At 38.6% G+C, this 6757-nt stretch overlaps 1 pseudogene; it reads right to left on the reverse strand.

Annotated features, from left to right (window-relative positions):
* LOC112091342 overlaps positions 1-4362 on the reverse strand; it is a 7887-nt pseudogene extending 3525 nt beyond the window's left edge.
* Between the last annotated feature and the right edge of the window lie 2395 nt (positions 4363-6757).

Below are 6757 nucleotides of genomic sequence, written 5' to 3' on the forward strand. Positions count from 1 at the left end.
TACACGCCACAACAAAATGGAGTTAGTGAAAGGAGAAACAGATATATAATGGAGATGACCAGATGTATGCTTCATGACAAGGAGTTGCCAAAGAATTTTTGGGCTGAGGCGGCTAGTACTGCGGTTTTCTTGCAGAACAGATTGCCTACCAAGGCATTGAAGGATAAAACTCCATTTGAGGCATGGTATGGCTATAAACCTTCACTCAATTTCCTTACAGTGTTCGGTTGTATGTGTTTCTCTCACGTTCCACAGGTCAAGCGCGATAAACTTGACAAGAAGTCAGAACCAGGCATCTTTGTCGGTTACAGTTCTTCCTCTAAGGCCTACAAGGTGTATCAACCTCGAACAGGGAAGATAATTGTCAGTAGAGACGTGTTCTTCAATGAAGATGAGAAGTGGAACTGGGAACAGACAAAAGAGACATCCACGAGCAAGCAGAAATCAAGTCTTCCCTTCCAACCAACAGAAGAGCAAGCATCAGAACAGTGGCAAGAAGACTTGGAAGATGATCCACCAATCCGTGGAACAAGACCCCTCTATGATATCTATCAGAGATGCAAGGTGGCCATTTGTGAACTTGCGGGTTATGAAGAAGCCATTAAAGACCAGAAATGGAAGAAGGCAATGGAGGAGGAGTTGTCAATGATAAAAAAGAACAAGACTTGGGAGCTAGTTGATAGACCGAAGGATAGAAAAGTTATTGGAGTGAAATGGGTGTTTAGAACCAAGCTCAATGCAGATGGATCCATCAACAAACACAAAGCCAGGCTTGTTGTTAAGGGCTATGCTCAAGTTTTTGGAGTTGATTACTCGGATACATTTGCCCCTGTTGCTAGATTAGACACTATTCGGCTGGTGCTAGCTATAACATCCCAAAATGGGTGGAAAGTGTTTCAATTAGATGTAAAATCTGCATTCTTGAATGGTATTTTGCAGGAGGAGATCTATGTTGAACAGCCCAAGGGATTCATGGAACAAGGTGAAGAGAAGAAGGTCTACTTGCTCAAGAAGGCTCTATATGGCTTGAAACAAGCACCTAGAGCATGGTATAGCAAGATAGATAAGCATCTGTCAAGCCTAGGATTCGAAAAAAGCATGTCAGAGGCTACTCTTTATGTGAAACGTAAAGGAGATGATCTGCTTATAGTCTCTCTTTATGTTGATGATCTCTTAGTCACAGGTGGCAATGGCAAGCTTGTTGAAGAGTTCAAAAGAGAAATGATGCAGATCTTTGAAATGGCAGACCTTGGACTAATGACATACTTTCTGGGAATGGAGATTAAGCAGTTGGAAGATGAAGTTTTCATCTGTCAAAAAAAGTATGCCAAGGAAATTCTCAAGAAGTTTCATATGGAGGATTGCAAGGCAATGGCTACCCCAATGAATCAAAAGGAGAGCTTGAGCAAAGAGGATGGGACTAACAAAGTTGAAGAAAGCTATTTCAGAAGCATGATTGGATGTCTAATGTACCTAACTGCAACCAGGCCAGATATCCTTTTTGCTGTAAGCATTCTCTCTCGTTTCATGCATTGTGCTAGTGAAGTGCATCTTAAAGCAGCAAAAAGAGCTATTAGGTATATCAAAGGAACTATTGACTTTGGTGTAAAGTTCAAGAAGTGTCAAAATTTCAAGTTGTTGGGATTTTCTGACAGTGATTGGGGTGGATCCGTGGATGACATGAAGAGTACATCTGGGTACTGTTTCAGTCTAGGATCAGGGTTTTTCTCATGGTGTTCCAAGAAATAAGAGATTGTAGCACAGTCTACTGCAGAGGCCGAATTTGTTGCTGCTACAGCAGCAGTGAATCAAGCATTGTGGCTGAGGAAGTTGTTATGTGATTTACACTTGAAGCAATTGAATGAGACAGAGGTATTTGTGGACAATCAGGCAGCAATTGCAATCTCCCACAATCCAGTTTTTCATGGAAAAACTAAGCATTTCAAGATCAAATTTTTCTTTTTAAGAGAAGTGCAGAAGGAAGGAGAAGTGAGCCTCATTTATTGCAGATCTGAAAATCAACTCGCAGACATTTTTACAAAGCCTTTGCCAGCAAACAAGTTCGAGCTTCTCAGGCAGAGACTTGGAGTTTGCAGCTCCTAATGCATGGAGGAGTGTTAGTTAGATGCTTTTAGGACTGCAACTTGTCCACGTGTTAGATAATTGTTTTATGCTTCCTTAAATGTGTCCACATGTTCTTTATGTTTCCTTCAATATGTCCACGTGTTCTGTATGCTTGCAATTTATTTGTTTTGAGTTGGTCCTAGTCTTTAGGAAGTAGTTAGTTTGTTTAGACGTGTTGCAGTTTATGGCTTGATTCTCGGCCACTATGTTAGTTGTTCAGTTTTTCTTTTTTTATATAATGTAAGCTTGATGCATCATGAATGATAAGAATTCCCAGTTTGCATTCCCGTATATCTTCCTCTTGTTTTTCATCTTTAAAACTAACACAATACGCCACCACAGAGCTTTGTAATCCCAACCAATGATACTGCACTTGTATTCCGAAAAACGCCTCTCTTCGGTACTTCTCCCTCCAAATCATTGAAAGAAAGATTCAAATATTGTAATGAAGAAAGTTTCTGCATGGCCTCCGGGATTTGTCCGGTCAAGTTGTTTCATGACAGATCTAAATACCGAAGACCATTTAGAGATGCCAAAGAAGAAGGTAAGCTTCCTTGAAAACGATTCCCTTGTAGGTAAAGGGATTCCAAAGTTTCACAATCTCCAATGGTTTCGGGGATTCCATTGGTCAGATTATTTCAGAGAGGTCCAATGCATTGATATTCTTCAGCTTGCCCACTTCCGCAGGTAGGCTGCCAGTCAATGAGTTCCGTGATAGGTTGAGTAAGACAGATAAGGATGAAAGACCAAAAACTTCTTGGGGTATAGATCGACTTAGGCTATTTTTTGAAAGGTCTAGGAGTTGCAGACTTTGGCAGTGCACAATATTTGGAGGAATGGTTCCTTCTAACTTGTTATGTGATAGGTAGAGTTGGAACATTTGACTGAGGTTGCCTATGGATGAAGGGATTGTTCCTGATAATGAGTTCCATTCCAAATCTAAAATCTGCAGATTTTGTAACTTCCCTAAGGAATTAGGAATGGCACCTGTGAAGAGATTATCTGTCATGCCCAAGACGAATAAGTTGACTAGATTTTCCAAAGTCGCGGGAATATTTCCAGATATTCGATTGACTCCAAGATAAAGCCTACTGAGTTGGGTTGACAAATTGGCTATAGAGCTGGGTAAGACACCTCCAAAGTTGTTGAGACTCAAGTCCAACATTTCCAGTTGGCTACAATTGGCTATATACGCAATAAAGTCCACGCTATTAGCTGAATAATTCCCTATATTATTGTTACTCAAACCGAGTGACCGGAGATTTAGAAGATTCCCGAAGCTTGTTGGAACTTGTCCAACAAAATTGTTTTCAGGAATGTCAAGCATTTGAATCTCTGAAGCATTGGAAAATGATTCCGGGATCATGCCAGAGAATTGATTTCCACCAATTGTAAATGTTTGGAGATTAGGGAGTGTGAGGCCTATGCTGGAAGGAAGAGTTCCATAAAACTCGTTATCTGTAAGCGAGAAAGTGACCATAGAGGATATATTGTAAAGGGAGAGAGGGATCATACCAGACAGATTATTAGGCCCTATTGCGAAAAAAGTTAAGCTTTTCAATCTCCCCAACTCGTAAGGAACTGTTCCCTCTAGATTGTTATATGCCAGAGAAAACTGACTAATTGATGAAAGGTTTCCCAAGGAAGCTGGGATTCCACCAGTGAGATTGTTTGAGGCAAGATTAAGGTACACAAGCTTAACCAAGGAGCCAATCTCGGAGGGAATGATTCCGGTAAATCTATTTGTTCTGAGACTTAATACTGTAAGTTCTATGCAGGAGCTCAAGTTGACTGGAATCTTACCTTCCAACATGTTGTAACTAAGATTGAGATGTCGAAGTCGAAACAAATGACCAACTTGCCACGGGATTTCACCAAAGAAGCTGTTGTTTCTGAGGTTAATGAACCTCAAAAAAGTGAGGTTTCCGATGTAAGGCGACATGGTTCCACGCAAGTTGTAGCCTCCAAGTCCAAGGTTGTGATCCTTTGGTGCCGGTGGCTGCAGACAATTCCAGGCCATTTGCAGAGGTGAACGGAGTCGTTCCACGAGCTCATAACTCCGTGTGGATCGGTTGATATCGATTCCTTAAGCTTGAGCAGAGCAATCCTGTCAGTTTCATTTCCTAATGCACTGACTATAGTAATGGAAGGTTGAAATAAGATAACAGAGTAAAGAAGAATGATATGTAAAAGCGTAGCCCAAAAAGCACATGACTTTGTGGGGTTCTGAAGTTTCATTTGGATTTGATGAAGTGAAGATCAGGAAGATATTTTTGTGGACTTTCAAGTGTTCAAGGGTATAATATCAATGTGCTATGGAAAGAAAGGGTGTTAAAGAGGCTTTAAGTAGAGGTTAGTTACAACAGTAAACACAAACTCTTTTCTTTTCTTTTTCTTTTTCTTTTCTCTTTTTTTTTTTTTTTTTTTTTTTTTTTTTTTTTTTTTTTTTTTTTTTTTGCCTTATGCTTCCTTTGTTTTTTTAATATTTAATCAAACCTGAAAGTCAGACTTTTCTGACATTTTTTATACAAACCTTTGAAAGAGAAGAAGAAAAATGTAGATTTGAACATACATGTTCTTCTATAAAATGGATTATAAATGTGTTGAGAAAAAACACACCTCTATATTCACGCAGCAGGAAAAAAAAACTGAAACAAAAACAATAGAAAAATAAAGAAGACAAAGATTTAAGTGGTTCGGAAAAATTTCTTACGTCCACGGAAGAGGGAGAAAAATTCACTAACAGTTTCAGAATTACATACTCAACAAACTTTCTCACTTTCTCTCTCTACCTAAAACCCCTTATACCATTACTTATCTATCTCTCCTCACTTATCTATCTTTCCTCACTTTTCTCTCTCTCTCTTGAAAAAAAGCACTCTGTCTATACACTTTTCTCTAAGCACACACATAAAGCTTTACACAAAATACTTATTTATAAACTCCTGATAAACCATAAAATAACCCTTGCTTAAAAACTGAAAACAACAACTTATCTAAAAACACAAAATAACTTTTCCAAAATAAATTTGAGTCATTTATCTTACAAAATGCAGGAACGTGAACTAGTTTTAGCTGATCTTGCCAAAGTTAACTATTTGCGATGACATGTATCGTCACAAATAAAATTTAATTTATTTATTTTCCCCCGAGCAAAATGGGTTATTTTGGTGAGTGACAACTTTTTTGCAATGACATTAATGTGTGTCATCGTAATAAGTGATTTTGTATTCCCTCAGTAAAATAAACGGCGGGGAAATTAGGCGGGTCCCCAAAAATTATTTGCGACGACATTATAGGTGTCGTTGCAAATAAGAATTCCAGAACCTTCCTTCCACAACATGTGTCGTCACAAATAATGGCATGTCGTCGTAAATAGTTTTAAGTTATATGTGCGACGACTGGTCGACGAGGTCATGATAGTTCAAGATACAGAATCACGAAATGTTAAGTTAGTAGTTGAACTACCTGAACTGGACGACTTAACATTTGATCGGCCTGATATCGAAGCAAATACTGTCACTGATGTCGACCCATACTTGCTGTAATGACTGAGAAAATTTCAAACCTTAAATAATACAATTCATGTATTTTTAAGCCAAGGATTTTCTTAGAAAATATTATGTTATATTGTGAATGGAGGATTTATGGAATTAATATATGTATTCCTAAATTCCATAGCAAATTTCATGTTAAGTTCATGTTTCGATCAAGTAAATTCGATCGATAAATTCTCGCCGTATTTTAAGGCAGAATAATTTTCAGTACAAGTATAGTTTGAGAATCTTAATTTCAAGAATCTCTAAGCACAGCACGATGTTAGCGGCATATAAAAAAAAACGCACTGACATTTTAAAAGAAGAAAAAAATCCTTAATTGCCAAACAATTAGGTTAAAGTCACAAGATAAATACCTATAGTAGATTGATACAATATGAGCTCGGGAGTTGACACTGTCAGAAACGTCATTCTCGGGATAGAATACAGAAAATTAAAATTTAGAATTTGTTCAGTCTAAAATTAATTTCAAGACTTGAAACAGTTTGAAATATTACGCGAGTAAGAATATAAAACAATATTGAATTATTCAGAAATTGATATTGGACTGTAAGTAGTAGATTAACTTACGTGAGCTAAACTAATTACCTCTAATCAGTATAAATTTAATCTGTTTAGAGGAAATAATTGAGGATAAGATCAGGCACGTAATCTTGCCTTAATCAGATACTTTATATAGTGAATTTTTTAGGGTTCTTGCACTCTCTTTCTCTTATTCTCGCTCATTCTCTCTCTCCTCTCACGTTCTCTCTCACACAAACCATCAATGGCCAAATACTCAAGTTAAGATTCCGACCTCCATTTTTGACACCACCGGTGTCAATAGAAAGATCTCGACGAGCTGAGTTCAACGACATGCGGCACGCCCTCCAACTCCGCCGGAATCAGCCGCAATCACCGGCGGAAGTTCCGAAATTCCCATTTCTTCCCGTCGTGATATCTCCGCCATCCGACCTCCGATTGAGATGATTTCAGTCCCTATGGACTCAGTGCAGCGAGACGAAGAAAACCCATCCATTTTCACAGCTCGATTCTGGCCGGAGCACCGCCGTCCGTGGTGGTCGGAATCGCCGCCG

The sequence above is a fragment of the Morus notabilis genome, unplaced genomic scaffold, assembly GCF_000414095.1.
Source record: "Morus notabilis unplaced genomic scaffold, ASM41409v2 Scaffold42, whole genome shotgun sequence".
NCBI classification, from domain to species: Eukaryota; Viridiplantae; Streptophyta; class Magnoliopsida; order Rosales; family Moraceae; genus Morus; species Morus notabilis.